The sequence below is a fragment of the Scylla paramamosain genome, chromosome 14 (genome assembly GCF_035594125.1).
Source record: "Scylla paramamosain isolate STU-SP2022 chromosome 14, ASM3559412v1, whole genome shotgun sequence".
Lineage (NCBI taxonomy): Eukaryota > Metazoa > Arthropoda > Malacostraca > Decapoda > Portunidae > Scylla > Scylla paramamosain.
Genome location: NC_087164.1, coordinates 10,249,923 through 10,264,213, shown reverse-complemented (window position 1 = coordinate 10,264,213; position 14,291 = coordinate 10,249,923). Strand labels below are relative to the sequence as shown.

Genomic DNA, 14,291 nt, shown 5'->3' with positions numbered 1-14,291 from the left:
TCTTTCGTTCATTCCTTTTCTCTCTCTTTTTTTTTTCTTGTGTTCCTTCTACTTATGTGTCCGTCAATTTGTCTAATATCTTTTTTTTTTTTTCACTTTTTCTTTAACTGTGCGGTTTATTGAGATTAGCATTACTTCACTCTAGGATCGGGTCCAGACTGCATAAGCCTGCTCTCTGTATACACGAAAACAAACTGTTCACTGCCTGGCTTCATCGTGCCGCTAGAAGCACTTGCTGGCGGGGAGAGGCGAGGCGGGGGTAAGGGTCGTCGACGTGTTTTCAGTAGTCACGTCCGTGCGAGGCGACGAGACGCGCTGGAACGTTGAACTTATATTTGCTTTACGTTCTTGCGTCTAGTGGGTTGTGGACGCTTCAGTTGTGAAGAAAGGAAAGACATCAGTTTACGACAAGGAAGTGGAGTGGGGTGATGAGAAATAGCAAGTACGTAATTTTATTGTATACGCGGAGGGAAAATAACTGATTCTTCCTGTATCTCCTCTCAGCACCACATTCCAGTAACCTAATGATGACTTTGTACGATTTTAATGTCGGAATTTAGATGAAAAACAATACCAAGGAAAAAAATTAATAAACCTGCAGAATAACGATTGCTGATGATGTGGCTTATTATTGTGTTAGTGTGACTGGTTGTACAGTGGCACGAATATTACTTCAAGGTGTGTGGGGAAGTAGAGCGGTTGTGATCAATAGATAGATGGACTGACAGATAGACAGAAACAGGCAATTAGATAGACAGACGGGAAGATACGTGGACAGATAAATAGATGATAGAGATTGCATTGTCCACACTAACACATGCATAGACTCATAAAAATGCAGTATTGTTTTGGGGGATCTCAGTTAGTGCTTCATGAATCATCACAGTATCGAAAAACTCCAACGAAGATAATTTTGATGACACCGATAGCGCTTTTGGCGATTACACGGGATTAACACACACAAATATACTTTATAATATCACTTCCATAAAAAAAGTATATATCGTGGACTGAGCTAATGTAACGCTAATTGTCTTCAGTGGTTTAGATTGAAAGCTCGCTCCTTCACTTTCTACACAAGAGTGAACCGCGGAGTGTTGCTAATGTCAGGCTTTTACTTTTAATACATGCTGATTGAGATCGTCACTTCTCATCTCAGGTGCAGAAAGTTTCTAATGTCAGGGTGAGTTTTGATTGGAGTGGATCAGGAGCTCACCCTTCACTTTCTACACAGCGGCGAGGTGCAGTGTTAGCAGTGTCAGGCTGATTGTCTTGATTTATGTAGATTGAAGCCTCGCTCTCTCACTTCATGTAGAGTTGTTCGACATAGAAAGTTATTTATGTCAGAATGAGAGGTTTGATTACCGTAAAAGAACTATAATTTAATATGCGTTGGAATGAAAGTGATTAGTGAAGTCATCTCCCCTTTCTGAAACATCATGGAAATACCGAGAAATTGATCTAAAGGCGAGAATTGACCAAGAGACTGTCGTTGGGGGATTTATTTTTTCGACAAGACGCTCAGGATAACCACGCAAGTACGGAAGGTTACCAATTAGGCCAAGATGGTCACGAAGGCTAGAGTGACTCGATCTGTGTTAACTTTCCTATCCTTACACATTGCGCTGTTGTAACATTATCTTATCTTCACATTGCAGCAACACTATCAACACTTATCACTTCACATTGCTTTATCTGTTGCGTTAGTCTTTAAAAGTTAATATTCATGTTTAAAAGACCTCGATTTGGACGACTTGTAGTGACAATACTCTTTCTCTTTGCAGATTTTTCCCCCTAGTGCTGATGTGCTGAGAAAGAACGAGGCCAAAGTAAGTACTGCGAAGGAGAAAAGTATGCTTGGTTTCCTTCTTCTATCGCTACGTTATTAGTAAGACGATGGTGACAGTAGTGGGTCGTCGGTACATTGTTCTCCACCTTCGGTCTGCCATTACTCACACTGCTTGGCGGCGACGTGATGGAGGTGTGGATGAGACCATTTGTCAGTTTCATTCTTCCCTCACCCTCTCAGGCGGTACGCGGAAAAAAAATAATGGTTAAAAAATTACATAGGATTCAGTGTTACAAGAAAAAGGGATTAGAAATGAATGTCACTGGGGAAGAAGTGTCGCCAGAAAGAAATGGTGTAGGAGTAAATGTCACAGCAAAAAAAAAAAAAAAAAAGAGAAATAATGGTATATCAAAAAAATGTTACTAATTTATGTCACGGGAAAAGAAAAATGACAGGAATAAATGTTATGAATTTTGGTCTTGAAAAAAAAAAAAAATGGCACATAAGAAATAATGGTGTTATGGATAGGTTAGGTTAGTTAGCTTAGGGTAAGTAAGTTTAGGTTAGGTTAGATTATGTTATGTTAGATTAGCTTAGCATAGGGTAGGTAAGTTTAGGTTAGGTTAGATTAGGTTAGGTTACGTCAGGTTAGGTTACCTTAAGTTAGGATAGGTAAGTTTAGGTTAGGTTAGATTAGGTTAGATACGTTTAAGTTGGGTTACGTTTGGTTAGGGTGGACTAGGTTAGGTTAGGATAAGTAAGTTTAGGTTAGGTAAGATTAGGTTAAGTACATTCAGGTTAGGTTACGTTAGGTTATGATAGATAAGATTAAGTTAGGTTAGGTGCGTTTAGGTTAGGTTAGGATAGGTAAGCTTATATTACATTAGATTCCTCTTACTCCACTTTCCTGTAATATTTATGATACCTTGTTTTATTGTATTGTATTTTATTTATCTATTATTTTTTTTTCCATGCGTCTTTCCCTCCCTCCCCGTCAAATATTATCTGCAGCACCACTTCCCTCCCCTCCCTCCACCTCCCCTCGGCATTTGGTGTGTTTCGTCGCGCCTGGAGCTCTGCCACTTCTTGCTGACTCATTACTCGACGCTCTCTTTTTCTGCCATGTCTCGTCGTGATGTCTATTCTTGGCTGCACTTTTCTCCTTTCCTTGTTTCTGCTTTCCAGTTCTTTTTATTGTATTGCAGATTTTTTTTTTTCGTGTCTTTACCCATGATTTTGTTTTGAATCCTGTTTTCATTGTTTACTCCTCCCTTCTCGATCTTTCACTGCTTTCTCTCGGTTTATCATATTTTTCTTGTATATTTATAAACACGTCACTCTTTGTGTTTATTTGCCTACGTGATTTGGTCTTTCAGCATCTTTCAGTGTCATTTTACTCTTTCTATTGCGCCTTTCACTGCCTGTAAGTTGCCTTCCTTCCTTCCTTCCTTCTCTCTTTTTTCCACATCATGGCTTCGTTTGATTATCTATTTGATTTTACATTTATTCTCATGCAGTGTCATTTTACTCCCTCCCTACCATTTTCTATGAGCTGCTTTCATTCCTCGTCTCTGCCTCTGCGGTTGGGCTCCGAGGACTCGATAGCCAGCCAGCGTGACGGTTCGTTCTCCTGCTCTCGCTGCCATACTTGAAACCAGGCCTCCAGGTTGTGTGACCTTCATACTGCCGATGGTTGAGTTTTCCCTTGACTGAGCACGCCTCCCGCAGCACGACACGGAGCCAGGGAGAGCCATGACGCGGCGGGCCTGGAAATGACGAGTGAATGATCCCGAGTCGTTTCGGGAATGTTGTCTCGGGTTGATGGACTGTTGTGAATGATAAGTGTGAATGAAACGGGTTGTGCGGATGTTCCCGTGACTGAGGAAGTAAGGAGTAATGTTGTCTTTGGTGAGTCAAACTTGTCTTGTTTTTAATTAAAGAGGTCACGGATTTAATTTGATTGCCTTTCCTTTATTGCAAGTCTGAATCATCAATGTGCGGTTGTGGTAATGTTTCACTGCTGTTGCTAGAGGAAGTAGTCAGCGTCGCCATCGGCTAATCAGACGTCACTGAACAGGGTAATTGCAGGGTTAAATCGATTACTATATTGAATTTTTATTTTTCGTTCCAGTTTTCGCTGAATGAATGTAATACGAGCATGTAAGATTGTTCTCTGCTTTCTCGTCTCAGTTTTCTTTTTTTTTTTTTTTCTGATTTTGCTGAATACATTTTTTGGGGGGTTGGAAAAAATGTCTGTTTTTTGTCGAAAATAATGATAATGGATTTTGTTTTCTTCGCTTGTAAAACCATTCCTGATTTTATCATAGGTAGTATACTGTTTTTTTTTTCTTTGTTCGTACAATTGTTTTCATTACAGTTTCCTTGTTGCTGTTTTCTTTTTTGCTTTGTTTCCTGAATGTAATGACAGGTAGCTTCTTTTAAATTTGTACGTTTTCTCTATCGAGTCGCTTATACAACCTCAGTAGACGAAGCACCCGCGCTGATGAACACTCCAGGCTTCCCGCTTGTCTGGCATCAACAAAACAGCGCATCTTCCCGCATGAATGACTCTGAGGAGCGAGCGAGGAGCGCGGCGGGGAAGAGAAAAAGGTTAAAACGACACGAGTTACCTGATTATCATGGCAGGTTCTCTTCCTCTCCCGCAGCCAACCACCCCACACTTTCCTCGGCTCCTCCGCTCACCTCCCCAACACGGAAGAAGGCATTCATAGGCAGTACGTATTAAGTTTTTCTGAAGAGGAAGGAAGTGTACTTAAGTCGTTTTACTGGCGTCGTCTTCGTTAATTTCGTATGATGTGTGCGGAAGTTGACGGTAATTTGTTCTCTGATGTCTTCTCTCCCTCTTCCTCTCTCCCTTCCTATTATATCTCTTTTCTCCCTTCCTCTTTGCGTTTCTTTCCCTTTCTCTCTCCCTGGCGTCTCTCTTCATTAATCTCTCTCTCTCTCTCTCTCTCTCTCTCTCTCTCTCTCTCTCTCTCTCTCTCTCTCTCTCTCTCTCTCTCTCTCTCTCTCTCTCTCTCTCTCTCTTGCTTTCAGAAGAATCACAAGAAATCTCTCTTGTTAGCTTTCACAAGACCTCATTAGAGCATCATAAAATTCTCTCTCTCTCTCTCTCTCTCTCTCTCTCTCTCTCTCTCTCTCTCTCTCTCTCTCTCTCTCTCTCTCTCTCTCTCTCTCTCTCTCTCTCTCTCTCTCTCTCTCTCTCGCGGATTGGTATTTTTGTTATCTTCTTTTTTTTTCCTCATATTTGGTCAAACATTTTTTTTTTTCGCTTTACTTTCTTGTTTGCCTTTTTTTTCATCATTTATGTCTTGCTATATCCTCGTTGTATTAATAGTAGTACGCCCTGTCACACACACACACACACACACACACACACACACACACACACACACACACACACACACACACACACACACACACACACACACACACACACACACACACACACACACACACACACACACACACACACACACACACACACACACACACATGACACAGCTAATTATTATAACCTCTGGTCGTAAAGTGCATTTTCATCCTTTTTAGTTTTTTCCTCCTTTTTTCCCATCCTGCCTCTCGTCTTCCTCGCATCTTCCTCTTGTAAACAGTCACTTCCTGTCACTCCGTAATGGTTTCCCTGCATTTTTTATTTAATTTCCTCGCAACTCTCGCCAGGTAAGCTGCTGTCTGTTCTTCCTGCATGCGTCACCTGTGGGCGGGAAGGAAGCGCAAAGGAATGGTAGTTGTTTTGTATTCCCGTTTCGCCTGAGTGCTTGCTTTTGTTTCTATGTAAATTCTTTGCTTTTTGCTTTGTTTGTTTTGTTTTGCATTGTTTCTGTGTCAGTTCCTTGGTTTTTGTTTCTTTGTCAATTCCTTGGTTTGTGTTTCTATCAATTCCTTGGTTTGTGTTTCTATCAATTCCTTGGTTTGTGTTTCTATCAATTCCTTGGTTTGCGTTTACGTGAATTCCTTGCAAGTGAGATTCCTTCATGAAAAGTTTCGCTTCTTTGTAAATCTCGTGAAGATATACCAGCCCACGAGGATTCCTTCATTATTTCCCCCCAAATAATACCCATCATCATAATTTCGCTTGAGGTTCTTATTTTCCTTAACGGGGCTGGACGGCTGATGAGTCTCTCCCTGCTTGTGCGGTTCGAGACTGTCTTTGGTTGTTTTGTACTGAAGGTATTTGTTCTTATCCTTTCAAACAAGTTACTGTTTCATTGGAGCTGGAATTTGCTTTAGCGTGAATCTTGTTATCTTTTATTCATTTATATATATTTTGTGGTGTGCTCATTTGTTTTGTTCTTGTCTCCTCTGTCATAAATTAAACAAGTAAAGTTTTCGTTTATCGTTCCAGTGGATTTGGATTTATAGAATGTTTTATTTAAGTTTGATTTTGTGTTTGACTGCCAAGTACGTAGTGTGTCGATTCTCGTGTCTCCCATGGTCAGGTTTGTAACTTTGTATACTTTTTTTTTAATTTACCGAGAACGACTGACCGGCTGATTGACTGAAGGCATCGGAACTTTGGAGTCAAATGGCGTCTGAATTTATCGTGAATTATTGATTGGTAATGATGAATGATGATAATGATGACGATGATGGTACCTTACTTCATCAGCTTCTTACCATACACGCCACGGAACCAGGAGTATAAGTAAAATCCAAATTCAAATTGATCAAAACAATATAATAAAAGAATGCAAAAAAAAAGAAGAAAATAATAAATAAATAAGTAAATAAATAAATAAATAAATAAATAAATAAATAACAAGAAAAAATCTGTCGAATTTAACAAAACACGCATACTGAAAGATAATAATTTCACTCTCTTGATTAAAGTTTGCTCGATAGTTGAATCATGTACCGTCAAGAGAGAGAGAGAGAGAGAGAGAGAGAGAGAGAGAGAGAGAGAGAGAGAGAGAGAGAGAGAGAGAGAGACATTATTCTAACCATTGGCTCGTCAGGAAAGTAGCAAGGAGGAGGACGAGGAGGAGGAGGAGGAGGAGGCGTCAGGTGGTGAGCGGAGGGAGCGTCAGGCTGGCTCATCTTTTATTATGCATAACAATAGTTGTCTACAAACTCAAAAACAGGAAGGAAGGCAGGGAAGCATCCGGAAGGAGCGCGCTGGTGTGCAATCCGTGGCGGTGTGTGGCGCGTTATGTCAACACTGAGTCACGGTGTACAAAGTAAAGTGAAGCAACACACACACACACACACACACACACACACACACACACACACACACACACACACACACACACACACACACACACACACACACACACACATACACACACACACACACACACACACACAGGTAAATAGATGAATAGACAGATAGACAGATGAATAGATAGATAGATAGATAGACAGATATAAAGACATAATAATATAAGAATATAAGAGCTACAAGAAGCCATCAAGCCTACACGTGGAAAGCCCTGTGTGAAATATGCTTGTCTGTTTCCACCTCTCTTCCTCATCCATAAATTTGTCTAATCTTCATTGATAGATAGGTAGATAGATATGTAGAATGATTTAGGTTTATTAGTCAAGGTTTATTTGATAAGTACTATTACAGGAAATTCGTAGTACAAAGTCTGAATTCAGTTTTAATTAAAAGTTCTAACTAACGAAGTCCAAACTTTAGCGAGTCACACACACACACACACACACACACACACACACACACTAATAGCAAATACGCATATCGTAAATTTATATATACATGTGTTCTATAGGTCTAGTGATCTAGGTGGAAGCCGCCAGGAATGTGAGAAGAGAAAACCGACAGGTAACCGTCAGCAGTTGCAAGTCCTTTAATCTCTTAACTCGCCAGAGATAGAGAAGAGAAAACCGACAGGTAACCGTCAGCAGTTGCAAGTCCTTTAATCTCTTAACTCTTTTTGTTCACCAGCTAAGGTTGTATTTATAGCCACTTGTTAGACTGGTTAAACTCTCTCTACTTTATTTAACAAAAACATGAACATGTACACAAGAAATACTGAACATAAAAAATGATTTACATAAAGATATGAACAAAGAGAGTGAATGTGTGTGTGTATGTCTGTGTGAAGAAAGGAGTAATATGATGTATAGAAAAGACGTGTAACGTATGTGTCGAAAAGCGTGCACAGAATGTGTATGTATAAAAAATGAGGAAGAAGAGATGAAAGACGAAAAATCTGTGCAGTAGAAAGAGAACGGGAGGCTGAAAACATATAAGAGAAAACGGAGTGCTTGGAGCGGTGACTTGTGTTTACATATTACTGGTTCTGAGAAGCGCGTAAGCTTTAGTGTACCCTGAATATGAGAGAAAATGGGATGTTTCTATGGCTGACTAGATTATTTGCTACATAACTTCCCCCGAGTGAGGAGGCACGACGAACGATACGTGCTGTTTAGCTGTGGCGCGTGGTGCTGAAGGCGTGGCCGGCGATGTCGGGTCGTGAGGTGCCGTCGGGGTGTGCAGGATGTAGGCGGGCTTGACTCGGTCTATGGCTATGACGTCAGAAGAGCCGTTTCTGTTGATGGTGATGTTTTTCCTCGTCCTGCGGAGGACCTCGAAGGGGCCTTCGTAGGGGCGCTGTAGTGGTTTACGGACAGCGTCAACCCTGACGAAGACGTGTGTGCAGTCTTCGAGATCCTGGCTGACGAAGGTCTTGGCGGGGTGCGTGCGAGGTTGCACCGGCTGCAGGCTTCTCATCGACTCCTTAAGACTGCTGGCGAAGTCTTGGACGCTGCAGGGGCCGGCGTCGGGTGAGCTGGTAAGGAGCTCGCCAGGGAGTCGAAGAGTGGTGCCGTATACGAGCTCGGCAGAAGAGTGGTGAAGGTCCTGCTTGAGGGACGTCCGGATGCCGAGGAGGACGAGGGGTAAGGTGGCGTTCCACTTCTCGCGTTGGTCGCTGGAAGCCATCAGTGACGACTTCAGCTGGCGGTGGAAACGTTCCACTGTAGCGTTGGCCTGAGGATGGTAGCTGGCAGTCCTGTATCGTCGAATGCCGAGTAGTGTCATCAGTTTGTTCCAGACACTGGACTCAAACTGGCCGCCGCGGTCAGAAGTGAGGCTGACAGGAACACCGAAGCGTGAGATCCACGTGCTGATAAAGGCACGTGCAACGGTGTCAGTGGAGATGTCAGTCAGCGGTGCAGCTTCTGGCCAGCGAGTGAAGCGGTCGACACAGGTGAGGATGTAGCGGCAGCCGTCGGAGTGAGGAAGAGGGCCAACGAGGTCGATATGGACGTGTTCGAAGCGTGTGGAGACTGGCGTGAAGGTGGCTGTAGGGGAGCGTGTGTGTCGCGTCACCTTGGAGCCATGGCCGTTTCTTGTTGCTGGCGTGCGATGGGGCCTGGTGGCTTGTTATGCGAGTCGTGGAGCAGGGTGTAGTGACGCCTGTCGGCGAGGCGCGGGTTCCTCCGGCGCCAGGTGCCAGTGAGAGGTGGCAAGGGACGCCTGCTGGGCGCCACTGTGCAGTGATGGTCCTAGGCACGTACTTTACCGCACTCGCACTTACGGCTTGGAACGCACTGCCGTGAACGAAGTGTGTAGTCTGTGTGTGTGTGTGTGTGAGTGCGCGTATGTGTAGGTGTTGGTGTCTGGCACACGGGGGTTGGTACGCGCTGATGCACACTAGGGAGTTTTCTAGGGGCAGGGGTTAACACACACAGGGGGAGGGTGGACGACGGGGGAGAGGGGAGGGACGGTCGGGAGCACTAACACTTTGGTGGGGGAACGTTGCAGGGAACGCCGCCCTGTTGTCGAGCGGAAGACGGGAGTACCGGTGCAGGGGGCGCCGCCCTGTTGTAGAGAAGCGAAATCAGGGCCAGTGGGGTCACGGCCGGGTGGCGGTGACCGTGCGTGGTGAGCCGGAGAGGTGTTGCTGCTGCTGTGGTGGTGATGGAGGCTGGGCAGCAGGTGTGGCAGGGGTGGCAGGTGACCAGGCAGCAGGTGGAGTTGGCGCGGTGGGTCACGGCAGCAGGAGAGGGAAGGACCTGGTGGCGGTGGTGAGGCGGCAGGTGAGCGTGGCCTCAGTGGCCTGGGTGGCTGGCGAGGCGTGGTGAGTCACAGCTGCGAGAGAGGGTGGCTGGTGACTGGCGAGGCAGCGGCGGTGACCACGGTTGCTGGGCTGGGTGACGGTGTGTGTGTGTCACGTGGCGGCTGGCCGGGCTGGGTGGCGTCGGTGGGTCACGGCTGGGCCAGGCTGGGTGGCGGTTTGGCCGTGGTGGTCCGTGTCAGGCGGGGGCTGACCTGGGCGAGGTACCTATAGCTGTGGCGACGCTATAGTGCTAAAGAACCTGGGACACAGCATTGGTGGAGCTGGCCACTACGGTCTAACTCCGAGTCACCATTTCTAGTGATCTAGGTGGAAGCCGCCAGGAATGTGAGAAGAGAAAACCGACAGGTAACCGTCAGCAGTTGCAAGTCCTTTAATCTCTTAACTCGCCAGAGATAGAGAAGAGAAAACCGACAGGTAACCGTCAGCAGTTGCAAGTCCTTTAATCTCTTAACTCTTTTTGTTCACCAGCTAAGGTTGTATTTATAGCCACTTGTTAGACTGGTTAAACTCTCTCTACTTTATTTAACAAAAACATGAACATGTACACAAGAAATACTGAACATAAAAAATGATTTACATAAAGATATGAACAAAGAGAGTGAATGTGTGTGTGTATGTCTGTGTGAAGAAAGGAGTAATATGATGTATAGAAAAGACGTGTAACGTATGTGTCGAAAAGCGTGCACAGAATGTGTATGTATAAAAAATGAGGAAGAAGAGATGAAAGACGAAAAATCTGTGCAGTAGAAAGAGAACGGGAGGCTGAAAACATATAAGAGAAAACGGAGTGCTTGGAGCGGTGACTTGTGTTTACATATTACTGGTTCTGAGAAGCGCGTAAGCTTTAGTGTACCCTGAATATGAGAGAAAATGGGATGTTTCTATGGCTGACTAGATTATTTGCTACATAGGGACCTGTATTAGCCACAATCCTATTTCTTATATGCGATGTATCAGGAATATTGGTTATGCTAGTTCCAAGTTTTAACATGCTATCTACACAGGTTATACAACTCCTTTCTTGGCTGATAAAATCGTCAGTTTATTACATTCAAATTTATTCTATCAGCTGTTTTTTTTTTTTAATTAGACAACTTGGTCATTTTAATCAGCAAAGCTTAATATTGCTAAACCTAAGTGTGTATTTTCCCCAAATCGCTCAGTAAAAAAAAAAAAAAATGTCTGTATTAAATTCAGAGGAAGAGAGAGAGAGAGAGAGAGAGAGAGAGAGAGAGAGAGAGAGAGAGAGAGAGAGAGAGAGAGAGAGAGAGATTTTTTCTCTTCCTCCTAACCGGCTAAGGAATGTTTTTAGTCCCGTAGTGGAGTGGAAAGCTTGCTGCGAAAGTACAACAGGATAAAAGCGTGCCACGACTGTGCTGGTGAAGGAAATGAGCAGAGCGTGAGGGGGAAGCGTGCGTGGTGTGTTTGTGTGTGTGTGTGTGTGTTTGAGCTGGACCATGAGAAAACACGTCAAGTATAAAGCTTAATGTTGTATTTCCTTACATTTGTGCATTTTCACTTTAATTTATGAGACACGGGACATGTGGGGGAGGAAAAACACTTCTTGGATGATGAGAATTTAGCACCAACATCTAGTAATTGAGGAAAACCTGGGAAAGAATTAGTTGCTGGGAAACTTGAAGGAAGACTGATTTTTACTGTTTTATTATGATGACTTGTGGTGTGTCTACCGGGAAAAATCGCATCTAAGTTTAATCACTGGGAAGTTTTTTATTTATTTATTATTTTTTTTATTGAGTTGTGTTTGAATTTATTGTTTTTGTTTCCTTGTCGGTAAGCGTGTGTGAAAAATGCCTTGAATAGTTAGTGTTTTTAGTATATTAAGTTTATTTTCTGTTTTTATTAATTTTTTTTCGTAGTTGGGTGAAACGTTAGTAACAGGTGAATATTTCCGATACTGTGATATATAATAGTAAAAAAGTAAACCTACAGGCGAGAGAATATGTGTGTGTGTGTGTGTGTGTGTGTGTGTGTGTGTGGTGCTGATAAGAATAGTAACAAGCAGTGGAGGCAAGGTGACGCGCATGTCTTTTACTGCGTCTTCTTTAATTCTTACCAAGCACTGCAGGCACGTGAGCTCTTGACGACTGCATTAATGGCTAGTCTGTTGAAATAAGCTTGGTTTCAATTTTACCCTTACTTTTAAACTCTTGGGTATGCTGATTTTTTTTTAAGGGCAGAGATACTTTGTTAGTTTGTAATGATGCTTATAATTTAACAAGTCTGTTATTCAAGCTGTCAATTAGTTTATGCTTCAGTTGCAAATTGTAAGAAGGAATGCTACATGGAATTGATATTTATCCTTCACACGACCTCAGCGCTTCGCCTCCTCCGTTTTAGTTCAGTACAGGTGTGCATCGCTTGAATTACTGTTCACATCACTTATACGCACCTGATCCGGATAATTATAATCTGTACATCATTAATAATATGTAGGTTAACAGGTCATTGGAAACTTTCTCTTACGCTTCTTTCCCTTCCGAATCAAACAGTTTCACACACTTTCATGAATTTAGCTCCCCTTAAAATTTGATTCGTGTCGATTCGGAATTTGTAGTTGACTTCCTATCATATTTAAAGATCGTTAGAAACTTTCCCTTACACTCCTTTCCCTTCGAAATTAAACGGTTTAATGAATTCAGCCTCCTTTTTTTTTTTTTTTTTTGGTTTGGATTCGAAATTGATAACCGCCTTCGTCCCATATTTAAGGCAACGTCAGCCAGCGACTATGCTTGGTGTGCACAGATCAGATTAGATGATGTTTCGTGGTATAATCTTTGCAATTCTTTCTTTCCTTCTTTCGTGTGTGTGTGTGTGTGTGTGTGTGTGTGTGTGTGTGTGTGTGTGTGTGTGTGTGTGTGTGTGTGTGTGTGTGTGTGTGTGTATATCTTTTAGAGACAACTAAGACAGTCATCATTTCGCCGTTGACAGTTTCCCAGCGCATCCCTGCAAGCCCCCCAGCAGGTGTTGGGAAGCCTGATGTCTCGTTATGATGTCACGGAAGTCACGTACAGTAGTAGCCTGACGTGAGAACCAGGAACAACAGTTAATATTAATTACTCCATGACTAATTACCTTCCGTTTTCCTCTCGCACGATCGTGATCATCAGGCAGGTACGGGGCGTTGACACTCATGCACGGCGGGGTAGTGTTTGTTCTGCTGGTGGGTGGTGGTGATCATTGGTGGTGTAGTGATGGGTGGCAGGGACAGGCTAGCAGAGGCGAAGAAACTGATATTAGACTTCTATTTCTATTCATTTGTTTATTTATTATTATTTTTGTATTATTATTTTTTTTTCTCCATTTTTCATTATTAGGTCATGAAGATATCACTGAATAACTTCTCCCAAAATAACTTTTATTAACAAGAACTGTAAGACAAGAATTCGCTTCCCTCGAGGCATGTTAAAAACGATGCAAAATATGAGAGAGAGAGAGAGAGAGAGAGAGAGAGAGAGAGAGAGAGAGAGAGAGAGAGAGAGAGAGAGAGAGAGAGAGAGAGAGAGAGAGAAATCCAGAAACATGACCAGCCCTCCAGCTTTCATGTCAGCCAAGCGACTTGTGTGTACATAGAGGTAAAGATTAACTAAGAGACTGAGTGGGAACACAAGACTAAAACTTTTTTGCCTTTTGAACCGCGCGTTGTTTGCTCGACACTCTCCTTATCCAACGTTACGAGTTTGTCCTTTGTCCTGTGTGTCGAAGCTTCAGATGATTCATTGAAGACTAGATTTGAACTATACAATTAATTGAAGACTAGATTTGAACTATACAATCCTTTGTCAATTGATAAGTTTATAATTTCATTAAAGTGTGTGTGTGTCTCTCTCTCTCTCTCTCTCTCTCTCTCTCTCTCTCTCTCTCTCTCTCTCTCTCTCTCTCTCTCTCTCTCTCTCTCTCTCTCTCTCTCTCTCTCTCTCTCTCGTGACTATGCATAATTCTTTCTTCTCCTCTGAAGGTCTACAACAAGACGATTTAATTAACACTGTGAGAAAGAGGAAGAGAGGAAGTGGATAGAAAAATACGCCTCCGCTAAAACCACTCAGAAAGAAAGTGGGATCGTCAAAAACTCATTAGATTTTTTTTTTTTTTTTATACAAGAGAGTGGGAAGGGGGAGAGGGAGATGGCGACCGCTGACTTTCGTCTTCTGAAGGAGGCCAAGGAGACGATCAGTCTAGCAGATGTGTTAAGATAAAGAACCATCAGTGCTAGCAAGGAGGCCGTGAACCGTGGGAACAACAAGTGGTTCTACAAAATGTTTAACTTTTATAACATAACTTCTTAGGGTAAGTTGTGCTTCACGAGAGCTGCTGAGAGTGAAGAGAGGCTTCTGTAAGTGGTCAAGGTGATGGGAAATAGAAGTATGTAGATTGAATAGTGAATACTCGTT

General features: G+C 43.0%; 1 protein-coding gene across 2 annotated transcripts in view; it reads left to right on the top strand.

Moving 5' to 3' along the window:
- The window catches only part of LOC135106837 (chaoptin-like), a 114,029-nt gene that overhangs the window by 77,917 nt on the left and 21,821 nt on the right, over positions 1–14,291 (top strand). For both annotated transcript variants that reach the window (XM_064016197.1, XM_064016196.1), the window contains one exon: positions 1,785–1,829. The gene's annotated coding sequence lies outside the window, so the exon portion shown is untranslated. The remainder of the gene's footprint in view (positions 1–1,784; positions 1,830–14,291) is intronic.